The sequence below is a fragment of the Malaya genurostris genome, chromosome 1 (genome assembly GCF_030247185.1).
Source record: "Malaya genurostris strain Urasoe2022 chromosome 1, Malgen_1.1, whole genome shotgun sequence".
In the NCBI taxonomy this organism is placed as follows: Eukaryota; Metazoa; Arthropoda; class Insecta; order Diptera; family Culicidae; genus Malaya; species Malaya genurostris.
Genome location: NC_080570.1, coordinates 34,194,953 through 34,213,216, shown reverse-complemented (window position 1 = coordinate 34,213,216; position 18,264 = coordinate 34,194,953). Strand labels below are relative to the sequence as shown.

General features: G+C 29.9%; 1 protein-coding gene across 2 annotated transcripts in view; it reads right to left on the bottom strand.

Moving 5' to 3' along the window:
- Positions 1-18,264, bottom strand: part of LOC131436376 (leucine-rich repeat-containing protein 24) — a 515,985-nt gene that overhangs the window by 304,621 nt on the left and 193,100 nt on the right. The gene's annotated exons all lie outside the window — the stretch shown is intronic.

Here is an 18,264-nt window from a genome sequence, read left to right as displayed (position 1 = left end):
CTCCCAAACGCGAGGCACACCGCGGCTAAACGGACTGGGGACAGTGACGGTTTTGGTGTGCACCGAAGCTGAAAAGTATCCATTATCCAAGTGCATAATATTGAGAGATATCTCGGATCTTATGTTTCTCGGTTCAAGTCGCGCTGTTGCCATTGATCTTTTGCTTTTTTTACTTTATTCGATTTCAAGCCAAGTAATTTTCGTATTACGCAATTTTACATGTTCTTGAATATAAATTTGTGTGAAATACGACGCGCCATTTATAAGATGAAAAATCGCAATTTTTTTTCAAGCTGTGTACTATTGAGTAGATTTCATAGGCCAAATCGAAGCTACTTGGAGGCACTTTAGCTAATTTATTTATTTTTTAATTTATTACGAGCAGGGAAAAGCCTATTGGAGCTGAAAGTATCTAATCTCTTTCTTCAACAGGCATAAAACCTCCTCATCTTTTATACCAACAGATTATCAACTTAAAACATTACTACATCGTTTTATTGCAATTCGAAAAAGATGAAAATCATAGTAAGGTAATCCGAAATATAAAGTCTAAGAGCTTGGACGCCTTCGAAATTACGTAGTCGAAGTGATTTTGGAAATCAATTTTGTCATCAAAAATAACACCTTAGTCCTTCACGAATGATTGGCATTTAAAAACATTTTCCAAAACATTGTAGCTAAATTGTCTAATTAATGAGCGCCCGCAGGATAATTTTCCATGACAGAACATTCAGAGAACACATTTCACTAGGAAGCTCAGATCATTGAGATAGAGTAAAAATATAAACGGCCCTAAATGACTTCCTTGAGGTACTCCAGAGCTAATTTCACAACCAGTAAAATGCCATCTAAACCAAGCCTGCCGAGTACTGCCGCTATTGTAATTTGATAGTTTATTCTATCAAATTAATTTATGTCGATTTTCTGATATGTAGTCGTTGCACTTATGAGTTATGAAGTCGAGAACGATTATTTCGAATAACTTTAAGACAGCACATAGTGAGGCTATTCTGCGGTAGTTTGCAATATCAGAGTTGTTGCCTTTCTTAACATAAGGTTATTAGACGGAACCTTGAAATCGGATGAAAAGTACTGAAAATTTTTTGGTCTGGTGTACAATAAAGTATTTATTTATGTGAATTATAAAACTAATTTCTGACAAAACTGGGAAGACCCATTAAATGGGCAAATATCGTTTTCGCAGTAGATTAAGGTAGAATAATTTGCCAAAAAACACTTGATGTGGCAGGCGATTTGTGGCTACGGTAAATTCCACCAGGCGTACATTACTAACGGAACCATCAACGGCCAAATTGTTCTTCCGCCGGTCCCACGAAGGTAACACTCTTAGTTGTTTTGGCGGAATCTGGCATCGTGCCATTGCGCAAAGCCGATGATGGTACGAAGCCAAACGATGTTGTTTTTGTACCGATCGAGACAAATCCGCTAAACTCGCCAGAACTAGTCGCCCAGTAGGAAAATTCTGGAAAGCTTCTGCAACTACGAAAGATCTTCGAAAACGAGCAGGTTTTGGAGAAAGAGTGGATGGAAGTGATTAAAACTGATGGTGAAAGTGTTGCACAGAGCTTGAAGGATAGTCTTGAGTCCAAGGTGCGAGCATTTACTTTAGGAGAGAAGGTTGAATAAACCAACTTTACAAAAACATAGCTAATATGAGTTTATTTATTCGCTGAGAGTTTTTAAAATATCCAACAAAAAATAAATCTTTGGTGACCATTTTTGTATGTTCCACTACAGCTCTAAATGGTTGAAGAATTTGATTTTGAAAACTAAGAAAATAGTAAATTTTTTGCAGAAACATCGGAAATTGGCAAAGCATCAGATATTCAACTTGGCTAACGACGTGAATATTTCTGCTCAAAATTTTGACAAGATGGGGGAGACATACATTCGCTAGTGCCGTAATCTGATGTTCACCACCACTCTATTCCATGTCTCAATTTTGAAGTTTTGAAGTCTCAATTTAGTTCACAGATTTCGTCTCAAATTTAGTTTACAGAGCTCGTTTGAAGCGAGAAGAACTGATATCTGTTTTAGTGACAAAAAATCTATTTTAATCCACCTAGCGATGTAATGATGCCCCCTTCTCATATAACTCATGTTTTCATAAATATTACTCAGGCATTATTCAAACACTTTTCTCTAGCATAACCTTTTGAATTTAGAAACGATTTTAAGCCAAGTTTAAAGGAAACAGGAATTTACAGAATTTGCAGAATTTATAGAATTTATAGAACTTATAGAATTGATTGAATTTATAGAATTCATAGAACTTATAGAATTTATAGATTTTATAGAATTTATAGAATTTATAGAATTTATAGAATTTATAGAATTTATAGAATTTATAGAATTTATAGAATTTATAGAATTTATAGAATTTATAGAATTTATAGAATTTATAGAATTTATAGAATTTATAGAATTTATAGAATTTATAGAATTTATAGAATTTATAGAATTTATAGAATTTATAGAATTTATAGAATTTATAGAATTTATAGAATTTATAGAATTTATAGAATTTATAGAATTTATAGAATTTATAGAATTTATAGAATTTATAGAATTTATAGAATTTATAGAATTTATAGAATTTATAGAATTTATAGAATTTATAGAATTTATAGAATTTATAGAATTTATAGAATTTATAGAATTTATAGAATTTATAGAATTTATAGAATTTATAGAATTTATAGAATTTATAGAATTTATAGAATTTATAGAATTTATAGAATTTATAGAATTTATAGAATTTATAGAATTTATAGAATTTATAGAATTTATAGAATTTATAGAATTTATAGAATTTATAGAATTTATAGAATTTATAGAATTTATAGAATTTATAGAATTTATAGAATTTATAGAATTTATAGAATTTATAGAATTTATAGAATTTATAGAATTTATAGAATTTATAGAATTTATAGAATTTATAGAATTTATAGAATTTATAGAATTTATAGAATTTATAGAATTTATAGAATTTATAGAATTTATAGAATTTATAGAATTTATAGAATTTATAGAATTTATAGAATTTATAGAATTTATAGAATTTATAGAATTTATAGAATTTATAGAATTTATAGAATTTATAGAATTTATAGAATTTATAGAATTTAGAGAATTTAGAGAATTTAGAGAATTTAGAGAATTTAGAGAATTTAGAGAATTTAGAGAATTTAGAGAATTTATAGAATTTATAGAATTTATAGAATTTATAGAATTTATAGAATTTATAGAATTTATAGAATTTATAGAATTTATAGAATTTATAGAATTTATAGAATTTATAGAATTTATAGAATTTATAGAATTTATAGAATTTATAGAATTTATAGAATTTATAGAATTTATAGAATTTATAGAATTTATAGAATTTATAGAATTTATAGAATTTATAGAATTTATAGAATTTATAGAATTTATAGAATTTATAGAATTTATAGAATTTATAGAATTTATAGAATTTATAGAATTTTTAGAATTTATGGAATTTATAGAATTTATAGAATTTATAGAATTTATAGAATTTATAGAATTTATAGAATTTATAGAATTTATAGAATTTATAGAATTTATAGAATTTATAGAATTTATAGAATTTATAGAATTTATAGAATTTATAGAATTTATAGAATTTATAGAATTTATAGAATTTATAGAATTTATAGAATTTATTGAATTTATAGAATTTATAGAATTTATTGAATTTATAGAATTTATAGAATTTATAGAATTTATAGAATTTATAGAATTTATAGAATTTATAGAATTTATAGAATTTATAGAATTTATAGAATTTATAGAATTTATAGAATTTATAGAATTTATAGAATTTATAGAATTTATAGAATTTATAGAATTTATAGAATTTATAGAATTTATTGAATTTATTGAATTTATTGAATTTATTGAATTTATAGAATTTATAGAATTTATAGAATTTATAGAATTTATAGAATTTATAGAATTTATAGAATTTATAGAATTTATAGAATTTATAGAATTTATAGAATTTATAGAATTTATAGAATTTATAGAATTTATAGAATTTATAGAATTTATAGAATTTATAGAATTTATAGAATTTATAGAATTTATAGAATTTATAGAATTTATAGAATTTATAGAATTTATAGAATTTATAGAATTTATAGAATTTATAGAATTTATAGAATTTATAGAATTTATAGAATTTATAGAATTTATAGAATTTATAGAATTTATAGAATTTATAGAATTTATAGAATTTATAGAATTTATAGAATTTAGAGGATTTAAGGAATTTAGAGAATTTAGAGAATTTAGAGAATTTAGAGAATTTAGAGAATTTAGAGATTTAGAGAATTTAGAGAATTTAGAGAATTTAGAGAATTTAGAGAATTTAGAGAATTTAGAGAATTTAGAGAATTAGAGAATTTAGAGAATTTAGAGAATTTAGAGAATTTAGAGAATTTAGAGAATTTAGAGAATTTAGAGAATTTAGAGAATTTAGAGAATTTAGAGAATTTAGAGAATTTAGAGAATTTAGAGAATTTAGAGAATTTAGAGAATTTAGAGAATTTAGAGAATTTAGAGAATTTAGAGAATTTAGAGAATTTAGAGAATTTAGAGAATTTAGAGAATTTAGAGAATTTAGAGAATTTAGAGAATTTAGAGAATTTAGAGAATTTAGAGAATTTAGAGAATTTAGAGAATTTAGAGAATTTAGAGAATTTAGAGAATTTAGAGAATTTAGAGAATTTAGAGAATTTAGAGAATTTAGAGAATTTAGAGAATTTAGAGAATTTAGAGAATTTAGAGAATTTAAGAATTATAGAATTTATAGAATTTATAGAATTTATAGAATTTATACAATTTATACAATTTATACAATTTATACAATTTATACAATTTATACAATTTATACAATTTATACAATTTATAGAATTTATAGAATTTATAGAATTTATAGAATTTATAGAATTTATAGAATTTATAGAATTTATAGAATTTATAGAATTTATAGAATTTATAGAATTTATAGAATTTATAGAATTTATAAAATTTATAGAATTTATAGAATTTATAGAATTTATAGAATTTATAGAATTTATAGAATTTATAGAGTTTATAGAATTTATAGAATTTATAGAATTTATAGAATTTATAGAATTTATAGAATTTATAGAATTTATAGAATTTATAGAATTTATAGAATTTATAGAATTTATAGAATTTATAGAATTTATAGAATTTATAGAATTTATAGAATTTATAGAATTTATAGAATTTATAGAATTTATAGAATTTATAGAATTTATAGAATTTATAGAATTTATAGAATTTATAGAATTTATAGAATTTATAGAATTTATAGAATTTATAGAATTTAAAGAATTTATAGAATTTATAGAATTTATAGAATTTATAGAATTTATAGAATTTATAGAATTTATAGAATTTATAGAATTTATAGAATTTATAGAATTTATAGAATTTATAGAATTTATAGAATTTATAGAATTTATAGAATTTATAGAATTTATAGAATTTATAGAATTTATAGAATTTATAGAATTTATAGAATTTATAGAATTTATAGAATTTATAGAATTTATAGAATTTATAGAATTTATAGAATTTATAGAATTTATAGAATTTATAGAATTTATAGAATTTATAGAATTTATAGAATTTATAGAATTTATAGAATTTATAGAATTTATAGAATTTATAGAATTTATAGAATTTATAGAATTTATAGAATTTATAGAATTTATAGAATTTATAGAATTTATAGAATTTATAGAATTTATAGAATTTATAGAATTTATAGAATTTATAGAATTTATAGAATTTATAGAATTTATAGAATTTATAGAATTTATAGAATTTATAGAATTTATAGAATTTATAGAATTTATAGAATTTATAGAATTTATAGAATTTATAGAATTTATAGAATTTATAGAATTTATAGAATTTATAGAATTTATAGAATTTATAGAATTTATAGAATTTATAGAATTTATAGAATTTATAGAATTTATAGAATTTATAGAATTTATAGAATTTATAGAATTTATAGAATTTATAGAATTTATAGAATTTATAGAATTTATAGAATTTATAGAATTTATAGAATTTATAGAATTTATAGAATTTATAGAATTTATAGAATTTATAGAATTTATAGAATTTATAGAATTTATAGAATTTATAGAATTTATAGAATTCATAGAATTTATAGAATTTGTAGAATTTATAGAATTTATAGAATTTATAGAATTTATAGAATTTATAGAATTTATAGAATTTATAGAATTTATAGAATTTATAGAATTTATAGAATTTATAGAATTTATAGAATTTATAGAATTTATAGAATTTATAGAATTTATAGAATTTATAGAATTTATAGAATTTATAGAATTTATAGAATTTATAGAATTTATAGAATTTATAGAATTTATAGAATTTATAGAATTTATAGAATTTATAGAATTTATAGAATTTATAGAATTTATAGAATTTATAGAATTTATAGAATTTATAGAATTTAAAGAATTTATAGAATTTATAGAATTTATAGAATTTATAGAATTTATAGAATTTATAGAATTTATAGAATTTATAGAATTTATAGAATTTATAGAATATATAGAATTTATAGAATTTATAGAATTTATAGAATTTATAGAATTTATAGAATTTATAGAATTTATAGAATTTATAGAATTTATAGAATTTATAGAATTTATAGAATTTATAGAATTTATAGAATTTATAGAATTTATAGAATTTATAGAATTTATAGAATCTATTAATTTATAGAATTTATAGAATTTATAGAATTTATAGAATTTATAGAATTTATAGAATTTATAGAATTTATAGAATTTATAGAATTTATAGAATTTATAGAATTTATAGAATTTATAGAATTTATAGAATTTATAGAATTTATAGAATTTATAGAATTTATAGAATTTATAGAATTTATAGAATTTATAGAATTTATAGAATTTATAGAATTTATAGAATTTATAGAATTTATAGAATTTATAGAATTTATAGAATTTATAGAATTTATAGAATTTATAGAATTTATAGAATTTATAGAATTTATAGAATTTATAGAATTTATAGAATTTATAGAATTTATAGAATTTATAGAATTTATAGAATTTATAGAATTTATAGAATTTATAGAATTTATAGAATTTATAGAATTTATAGAATTTATAGAATTTATAGAATTTATAGAATTTATAGAATTTATAGAATTCATAGAATTTATAGAATTTATAGAATTTATAGAATTTATAGAATTTATAGAATTTATAGAATTTATAGAATTTATAGAATTTATAGAATTTATAGAATTTATAGAATTTATAGAATTTATAGAATTTATAGAATTTATAGAATTTATAGAATTTATAGAATTTATAGAATTTATAGAATTTATAGAATTTATAGAATTTATAGAATTTATAGAATTTATAGAATTTATAGAATTTATAGAATTTATAGAATTTATAGAATTTATAGAGTTTATAGAATTTATAGAATTTATAGAATTTATAGAATTTATAGAATTTATAGAATTTATAGAATTTATAGAATTTATAGAATTTATAGAATTTATAGAATTTATAGAATTTATAGAATTTATAGAATTTATAGAATTTATAGAATTTATAGAATTTATAGAATTTATAGAATTTATAGAATTTAAAGAATTTATAGAATTTATAGAATTTATAGAATTTATAGAATTTATAGAATTTATAGAATTTATAGAATTTATAGAATTTATAGAATTTATAGAATTTATAGAATTTTTAGAATTTATAGAATTTATAGAATTTATAGAATTTATAGAATTTATAGAATTTATAGAATTTATAGAATTTATAGAATTTATAGAATTTACAGAATTTACAGAATTTATAGAATTTATAGAATTTATAGAATTTATAGAATTTATAGAATTCATAGAATTTATAGAATTTGTAGAATTTATAGAATTTATAGAATTTATAGAATTTATAGAATTTATAGAATTTATAGAATTTATAGAATTTATAGAATTTATAGAATTTATAGAATTTATAGAATTTATAGAATTTATAGAATTTATAGAATTTATAGAATTTATAGAATTTATAGAATTTATAGAATTTATAGAATTTATAGAATTTATAGAATTTATAGAATTTATAGAATTTATAGAATTTATAGAATTTATAGAATTTATAGAATTTATAGAATTTATAGAATTCATAGAACAGAACAGTAGTTTAAAAATTGTGTTCTTTCTTTCGTTTATCCTGTTTTAACCATTTTCGCATATCAGAGAAAACCGTATATTGTTGTATCCATAGTGGTTTTGGTTTCCAAAGTGCAGATGTAATAATTTAGATTTATCATATTTTAGACACTCTTTATAGTCGGACTTTACACGTTTTCATTGTATTTAAGTAATGATGAGAACTGAAATTCGACTGAATTTTCCCGTAGACGTTAGTTTGATTTCGACTTGTCGTAGGGGAAGGAGTGACGTTGACATTGATACTCTCTTTTGTTGAAGTAAGAGACGAAAATGCTTCGCCTCACTTCGATTGTTTTGCATGCGATCATTTACGAATGTGATATTAAAAAAAAAAAGGAAAATGGGGCCAAGGATTGCATTCTTTCTCAATGAAAATACGTGATATTTTTCAGATTTGGTTCCAACACTTTCAAATAACGATGTTCCTGGTGTTTAAAATGTGTAGCGAAAAGTGCGATAGTCAGCTTCCAGCAGATTCCACAATTTTTTTTTTTTTCAGGAAATATATTACGTTTCCACAGATCGCTTTCGGGCAATTTCTTGCGCAAGCGGTCAAAAAAAAACAGCGGTTTTACGGTAAATCACGAGTACTACCGGTGAATGATGCAAAAAAAAAGAGGACGAAACTAACCGGTGGGACGGTGAGATACAGTTCAAACAATAACGAATGAAAGATACGCGTTAGTGTTTTCACCAACCGTGATTCGACCGCAAACTTAGTGAACTCATACTGCGGACAAACATTTCAAATTGCGTTATCTGCAAATTACGGATTCACCGCAGAATTTTCTCCTAGCTTTTGACACAATTTAATGTTAGTTTCGTTTGATTTGTTATGAAAAATAAATAGCGGAAAGCATTTTATCGATTTCTTAATTGAATGAAATTCTATTTACTCCCTCTCATTTTGCTACTAACGGGAAAAACAACAATAGCAATCAGGCGCAACTTGCACACTCCAAAACTCCAAATTTCCAACCTAAAACCTCTTCCCTGCGTTGGGTGATGATCCCGGGAACCCACGGGTTTTCGAAAACTAATTGCGAGAGTAAATTTTCCAGGCCAACCAACCGAACGGAACCCGGAGGAGGAGTCCTGTAAAAACATCCACGTATCCAACCCGAACTCGGACGGCACCGGGCAACCGTCGCTCCTGGTCACCACCGGCGAAGCTTAGCTCGAGTTTCCATAAATCAACTCACGCACGGTTTGCTTGCGGAGGTGAACTGTGTTGTTCCTGCACAGATTTTCCGTCAACCATTCCGGCCGACGACCGGCGGAGGGTTCTGTTTATTTGTACACAAAACACTCACGCAGTGAATTAATCTCACGCAGTGAATTAATCTTCCGGCGTTTTGTGGCTGGCTGACGAACAGCAAACAGATTACGGGGACTTGACTGACTTGGATCCGGGATCCGGCCGAATGAATGCTTTTCCGAGTGGCACACGGATTTTGGACAGTTTGAAGTTTGAAGACACTTCGCTTACCAACCTTCCCACACACCCCCTGCCCCACGTCTGTCTGTCAGTCACGTGAGTTTCTGAGGCGGAAAATGAACGCCTGCTGTGATGCGTTCGTAACAAAACGTCCTAAATGTTGCCGCACGCGTTCACGCATCGGCGGCGATGATAATTAATTAGCATTGTTATTATTGTTACTTGGAAAGGAGGTGGAGCCGCTGACGCTTGAATTAGTTGAATATTTAGACTGCTCAGTTCAGAGTCAAACAATTGCGTTGTTGTGACACACACACACTCACACGCCTACACTCCAACACTTGGTTGGGATCCCATGATATAAAGGTTTTGGGGTGAATACGGACAAACCTTCAAGACAACATTCAATTCTCATTGGCCTCTGTTCTACGCAATGTCACCACCTTACCGTTTCGCAATCTTGGACATATAAAAGACAAACATGGTGGCGTTTTCGGTGGGCGTGTGGCGATACCGTCAACTAAGATACGCCATGATAATTAGCTATGGTCGCTGGTAATTGATAGCAATTTGATTAATCACACTGGAGGGTGAATTATCGTGCGCCATATTGCTACAGGAAGCTCCACGTGGAGGTTCCGAGTTTTATGGATAATAAAAGAATTATAATTATACGCCACCAAAGTGTTGAGGGGGGGTGGGGTGGGGGGAGGTAGGCTATAGAAGATGTTTCAGGGAGATAAAAATATATATCCGGAAATTGGTAAACGGTTTTCGATCCCCTTTCAGGTCGGTAAATTAGCACATAACGTAGTGGGAAGTTTTTTTTCTTTTTTTGTTTTTTCATGAATAGAGTTAATCCATTTAAGCTGTGTTTTGCCCGATAATGGAGGGTATTTTTTGTGAGCATTCGACGGTGGACTTTTTTTTTGTAGGAATATTTGACCATGAGTTACCAGCGAGATCTATTACAGTGACGAGTTTTGCCAGCCCAAACGAGACCAGTGTTGGCAGTTCTGGCAATTTAGAAAAATAAAAATGTCTTCCACTTTCGTGCATACTTTAAGGCGTTTATGGTGAAAACTGTACCGAACCGTAATGATAAACAGAATGGAACAAGTCGAAAATATTACTCGGTCGAAAATCAGATTGAAAAAAATGCAAAGCTTATTGAAAAACAGCTCAAAAACTGTTCAGAAAATTGCTTGAATAACTACTCGAATATCGAATATCGAAAATTCTACTCAAAGAACTGGTCGAGAAACAACTAAAAAGCTTCTCAAAATAATTTGCTCAAGAGACTGCTAGGAAAACTGCTCAAAACATTACTCGAAAACCAGCTCAAAAATACTAGTTGAAGAACTGGTAGAAAACGGTTAAAAAACTCATCGAAAAAATACTGAGAACCACTTCCCGAAAAGCTACTTGAAAAACTGTTCGAGAAAATTACTCAAAAATTGTTTAAAAAGTTTGTCGAAAACTGCTCGATAAAAATTTTGGAAGAAACTTCTCTAAAACCTGCTCGGACAGTCTCGAAAAATTCGACGAGCTCGAAGAACTGTTCGAGGAACGACACGAAAGCACTGTTCGCAAAACCTCTCGAAATACTACTCCAAATTGCTCGAAAAACTTCTCCAAATAACTTTCCCAAAAAACTTGCTAGAAAAACTACTCGAAATCCAGTTCAAAAAGTACCTTGAAGAACGGCTGAAAAAAACTCCAATCGAAGACAGTAAATATAGATAAAAAAGAATAATGAAAGCCAATTCTTGGAAAGCTACTTGAAAAACTGCTTGATTTTTCTGATGCAACTCAGAAAAATGTTCGAGAAACTGCTTAAAGCGCTCGAAAACTGCTCGAACAAAATTCTGGAAAAAACTTTACTAAAAGCTGTTTGGACAGTCTCGAAAAACTCCGAAAACTCGAAAAGCTGATCCAGAAACGATTCTTATAGCTTATTGAAAAACAGCTCAAAAACTGTTCAGAAAATTGCTTGAATATCTACTCGAATATCTGATCGAAAATTCTACTCGAAGAACTGGTCGAGAAACAACTTAGAAGCTTCTCAAAATAATTTGCTCAAGAAACTGCTGAAAACACTACTTGAAAACCAGTTCAAAAATACTACTTGAAGAACTGGTCGAAAACGGTTAAAAAACTCATCGAAAAAATACTGAAAACCACTTCTCGAGAAGCTACTTGGAAAAACTGCTTGAAAAACAGCTCAGAAAACTGTTCGAGGAACGACACGAAAGAACTGTTCGCCAAACTTCTCGAAAAACTACTCCAAACATCTCAAAATAACTTGCCCATAAAACTTGCTAGAAAAACTACTCGAAACCCAGTTCAAAAAATACCTTGAAGAACGGCTGGAAAAAACTCCAATCGAAGACAGTAAATATAGATAAAAAAGAATAATGAAATCCAATTCTTGAAAAGCTACTTGAAAAACTGATTGAAAAAACAACTCAGAAAACGGTTCGAGAAACTGCTTGAAGCGCTCGAAAACTGCTCGAAAAAAATTCTGGAACAAACTTTACTAAAAGCTGTTTGGAGAGTCTCGAAAAACTCCGAAAACTCGAAAAACTGTTCGAAAGACTGTTCCAGAAACGACTCTTATAGCTTATTGAAAAACAGCACAAAAACTGCTCAAAAAATTCCTTGAATATCTACCTGAACCTGATCAAAAATTCTGCTCGAGAAACAACTTAAAACCTACTAGAAAAAACATTCAACAACATCTTCTCGGAAAACTGTTCAAAAAAAGCTCAACAAACTGCTCGAAAAATATACTTAGAAAACTGGTAGAAAATCTATTCGAGAATATAATTCGAGGAACTCTTCTAAAAACAGTTAAAAGAACTACTATGAAAAAATGCAATAAGTATCTTCTCGAAAAACTCAGAAAACTACTTGAAAATCTGCTCGAAAATAGTACTCGAAGAAGTCTTCGAAAAACAGATTAAAAACTGCTCGAAAAAAGTCCTACTTGAAAATCTACTCGAAAATACTAGAAGAAGTCTTCGAAAAACAGATTAAAAACTGCTCGAAAAAAAGTCCAGGAAGGAACTCTAGTCCGCAAAAAAAATCGACAAGCTCGAAAACAGTTCGAGGAACGACTCAAAAAAAAAACTGCTCGCAAAACCTCTCAAAAAACTACTCCAAATACTGTTATCAAGCAGTAACAGGTCGAAATCACTCGAAATAAAAAAACCACTAAGAAAGCAGCTCGAAAAAACGGTTAAAATAAACAGCTCGCAAAATATGCTGAATAAGAACTGATAAACGAATCGAAAGAAATACTGGAAAAGCAGCTCTAATAAATAGTTCAAATAAACTACTCAAACAACGCGAAAAAACTGCTCGAAAACACTTGCTCAATAAATTATTTGAAAAATTGTCAAACAAATTCTCGAAAAACGTCTTGAAATATCTCCTTAAAATTCATCTTCAAAACTGCTCAAAAAATTGCTTGAAAACGGTTCAAGACACGACTCGAAAAAATTGCCCGAAAAACTGCTCAAAATAACTTGTTCAAGAAACTGTTAAAAAAACTAATCGAAGCCTAGTTCAAAAATACAACTCGAAGAACTGGTCGAAAAAAACAGTTCAGGAATCTGTTCGAGAAACTACTCAAAAAACTGCATCAAAAGTTCCTCGAAACAAAATCTGGAAGAAAATGATCTAAAAGCTGCTTGGACAGTCTCGAAAAACTATTTGAGTAAAAATACTTCAAATACTGCTTGATAAACAGGTCGAAATCAGCTCGTAAAAAGAAACTGAAAAAGCAACTCGAAAAAAGTGTTCGAATAAATGCACGAAAAAAACAACTCAAAATACTGCTCCAAAACACGAAAAAACTTCTCAGCAAAATTTTTCACAAGATTGCTCTTAAACTGTTAAAAAAAAAGCTCGAAATATCTTCTTATGATTCTGCTCAAGAAATTGCTTGAAAAACTGTTCGAGAAACTACAAAAAAAACAGCTTAAAAAACTTCTCGAAAAAAATTCAGGAAGAAATTTCTCTGAAAGCTGCTTGGACAATCTCGAAAAACTGTTCGAGGAATGACTCGGAAACAGCTGCTCGCAAAATCTTTCGAAAAACTACTCCAAATACTACTTGATAAACAGGTCAAAATCAACTCGAAAAAAATACGGTAAAAGCAGCTCGAAAAAAAAAACGTTTCAAACAACTGCTCGAATAAGAGCACGGAAAAACAGCTCCAAATCACTTTTGGGAAAACATGATCGAAAAAAATTGCTCGAAAACACAAAAAACTGCTTATTAAATTTATGGCAAAACTACTCGAAAGCTGCTTGAAAAAGAATGCTCGAGAAACTTATCGAAATATCTCCTTAAAATCCGGCTTGAAAACTGCTGAAGAAACTCCTTAAAATGCTCAAGAGACGATTCGAAAAAAAATCTCAAAATAACTTGCTCAAAAAAACAATTCGAAACCCATTTCAAAACCACAACTTAAAGAGGTGGTAGAAGAACAGTTCAAAAAAACTCCTCGAAAAAAATAATGGATGTCACTTCTCGAAAAACTACTAGAAAAACAGCAAAAAAACTGCTTGGAACATTTCTCGAAAATCCACTCGAAAAATAGGTTGAGATAAACTGCTCGAAAAAATCTTTTCGAAAAACTGCTCGAAAAAATGGTCGAAAGAACCGCTTGAAACGACTCGAAAAAACTGCTCGCAAAACCACTCGAAAAATTACTCCAAATATAGCTCCTCAAAATCTCCTGTGCACATTTCCCCGTTTCCATAATAACTGATCGGAATCATTTTGGTAAGCAAAAAAAGGTCTCCATATTTCCTACCGCTCTGTAATTTTTGCTGCTAAACTGTGATCAATTCCAAAAATCTGTGATCGATTTCAGAATCTGTGTAAATCTTTGACCATTTTCAGAAATCTGTGAAAATCTGTGCCATGTTTGAAATCCGTGCAAAAGGATGAAAATCTGTGAAACACAGATTAATCTGTGAAACACAGATTAATCTGTGAAACACAGATTAATCTGTGAAACACAGATTAATCTGTGAACCTGGCATCCCTGCTTACCAGTGCGGTGAATTGGTGAGCTGCGGTTCTTTTAAAAAGAGCTGTGAGCTATCAGCTCACCTTAAAGATTCGATTCACTGGAATAACTCATGAGCGAATTGCCCATCTCTACGCTCACTGCAAAAGTGAGTTACAGAAATAGCAGATGCGTGACGGCCTCCGTTTCTTAACCATTTATGGTTTCAGCGTGGTTGTAAAAAATTTCTTAAAAGCAACTGTATGCATTCAAAGAACGGTTTGGCAGCTACTGATTTATGTCCACGTTTTAATTGATTCGAACCACTGTGCGACGTCCGAAAAGCGAATGAGAGCGCCACCTGAAAGGAAAGATATGTGCTGACGTGACTCCTCAAAACCGTCGTCGCGCGTTCAAGAAAAGGCAAGTAAGCGTGTTGAGTTTTCTTCATTGTTTCTAACAGTTTGAGAAAAGTGAATTTTTAAGAACTATTTCATATATTTTATTAGAATGCCATTGTGCCATTAAAAACGTCCGGGCAATCTGTTAACTCTTGTTAGTCCCGCCTTATTGACGGTGCATGTGTAATGACGCAGTATTTAAAGAGCACATTTCTATTCAATTAACGTCGGTATCGATTGAATTCACATGAACTGAATTGAAATTATTTGATTGGATTTTACCTCGGAGTGAAGATGATTTGATATCGGAGAACTCGGTCAAAACTAAATTCCCTAGTGAACTCAACTTCCAGATTCAGCACGGACCGAACCTAATTGCCTGATTGTGATGGTGCTAAACGGAAGGCAGACGTCCGCTGAAGAGCCTCGAGAAAATTCTCGCTCTTATGAAGATAATAACCCGTAATAGAAAAGTAGTGGCCCTTTTTTCTGTAAGAGGTTTTCTTTGCCAAGACCTAAATATGAAGCAACCTTAAGGTGCACTGCAGAGACTGCCAGCACCGGCGGAATAGTTAACCTACATTTCGTTCGGCTTGGTTGGTAGCACAAAAACATCAAAAAAAAAATGGCAAAACACATTCCTTCCAAAGAGTCACGGTATACGAACTTATCCTGTTTACATTGGTTGAATTTTAATGAGTGCTTTTTGCAACCGGTACCATGGAAAAGAACATAAAACAACAACACAAAATAGTTCAGTGAGGCCCTCTGGAAAGGGACCGTGTGGAAGCGGCGTTACGCTTAGCCCCGTAGATTTGTTTCCAAGTAAATATCACGGCCCCGAAGAACGAACCTACGGTCGGCAGGTATTTGGTGGACCAACATCCAAAGCGCTGGAAAATTTACGGACCACAATCGGTCGCACCACCTTTCACTCACCGTACAACTGAAACTGCATACATGAATGTATTTACGAAAGCAAAAGCCGACCGACCGACCGACCTTCCCGCGGTCCCACCTCTGATCTTTGGAAATTCGAGAAACCTGTGGCCGGAGTCGGTTCGGGTCGGCTAAAAGCAAGCTCATTACATTTTATTATTGTTTCACGGTGAGTACGCTCGGTGAATGCATAATCATCACCGTCGGAGGCAGCACGAGAGCCTTAAAGGATTTCGTCGAGCCCCAGGAAGTGAAACGAACGGACGGACGGAGCGGACGGACCGCTCCAGAAAAAAAACGAAACCGACGGGACGGCCTACGGTCGTCAGTCGATGCAACGCGAAAACACGTTAAACACTCGTAAATAACGAGTCAGCGGTATGTGTGCTGCGTTTGGCCTGACGCCAGGCGTTCCATCTTTTTTGTTGTTTGCTGCCTGCTTTGCCCCTCGTCACAACTTTCGTCAGGTCGAAGTGAAATCACCGCCGACAAACTGCTGACTGAGTCTGACTAATTATGCATGTATGGATGTGTTATGTACGGTTGTTTGTATGTGCAATGGTTTGCCACGTTCTGATGAATTGCCAGCCAAACCTGCGAAGACGAAACGCTCGGGAAGGTTGACGGAAACAGATCGGAGCGGTTTCTTACGGTTGTGGCGTCAGTTAATCAATTGTCGTTGCGCAAAAATTGAGTGCACTTGGTCGAATAATATTCACTGTTAATGGCGTTTCCTTTCTCGAGAAAGTCCAGCCAATTGTCCACTCAGATGACGATCGTTTTGATCCATGTTTCCATGTTTCATCCATTGTCACATACCGACGCAGACAACTGCTCCGAATCATTAACATGGAATCAGCAGTGCTTCTTCTCGAATTCCCGGTATTTTTGCGGTCATAGAAAACGAGGACATACTAACCTGCAAAGAAAGACGAAAAAAAAGAAAATTATTTAGTATGTCAGCAAATTCAACGAATCTAATTAAATCGAACATAAACTATGACATTCGAAAGTACCGAGTCGTTTAGACAACGACGTTTCAGCAGCTCGGCTTCACAATTATGCGTTCAAATAGTGCACACCACTGCTTGAATGAAACGATTTGAGAAAGAATCCTTTCTCTGCCGTCGTTGTTTTTATATCGTTAAGCAGCAGGCGAAAGAAAAAAACTTCACACCATCGTCGAGTCCATTCATGAGTGTTGAAGAGCCTTTGTTCAGCATCCAATTAGGAAGTGAATGAACAAGTTTACAGTGTGTTCCGGCTATCCTTGGCTGGCCCCGTTGGTGACCTACTGAGTGCGAATGTCTATTTTGCAATGGTATCATTCTTCACGGGGCTGCCGTCAGCCAGCTTCCGAATGAATTCCATTTCGAAGAGAAAGAAAAAAGTCAACTGTCGTGAAATGCGTTAATGAGGTCGGTTTTTTTTTCTCTCCGTTCCTGGTGAAAAGCAACATCTTCTTTTTGATCCTATTTACAAATAGCTGCCATCTTTGCCTTGCACTGTTTGAGAAAACTGTGTTAAAGACTGTGTGTCGTAATGATATGGGGGGGAGGCGGGCGGGAAAATAGAACAGTTAAATGCTAAACCCAGTCTCTCGGCATTCACCGTTGAAATAAAAACAGAACAATAATAAACTGCAAATGTGACATTTATCAATGTTTCGCCAAGCTTTGTACATTTATTCAATCGGCAGCACAAAGAAACAATACGGATTTTAAACGACTGAATAAAAGTCAGCTTCCTTTTCATTGCAGATTCAGATTCATAATCGATGAATGTTGCTCACAAAAAAGTCTAGTTTCAATGTGTTTCAAACAACTAATAGTAAACTCGAAACAGTTATTTTGAGTAATACAGGGTTGTTATGAAAGATTTCAAAATCAAAACGCGCAAAGTCGAAAACTAAAACGCGCTATTTTTATGCAGGAGATACTTTCCGCAGAACTTGGAAATCCACTCAAATATAATTTAAAAATCAGCATGAATTTGTTATATAAACACAATAAACAAGTCTGTTAATGAGTTTTTATTCTCCATCTTTTTCGAAGTCCTTAGTCTCGATGTCCTTGTCGATGTACAGACGAGTCGAAGACGAAACATAAAG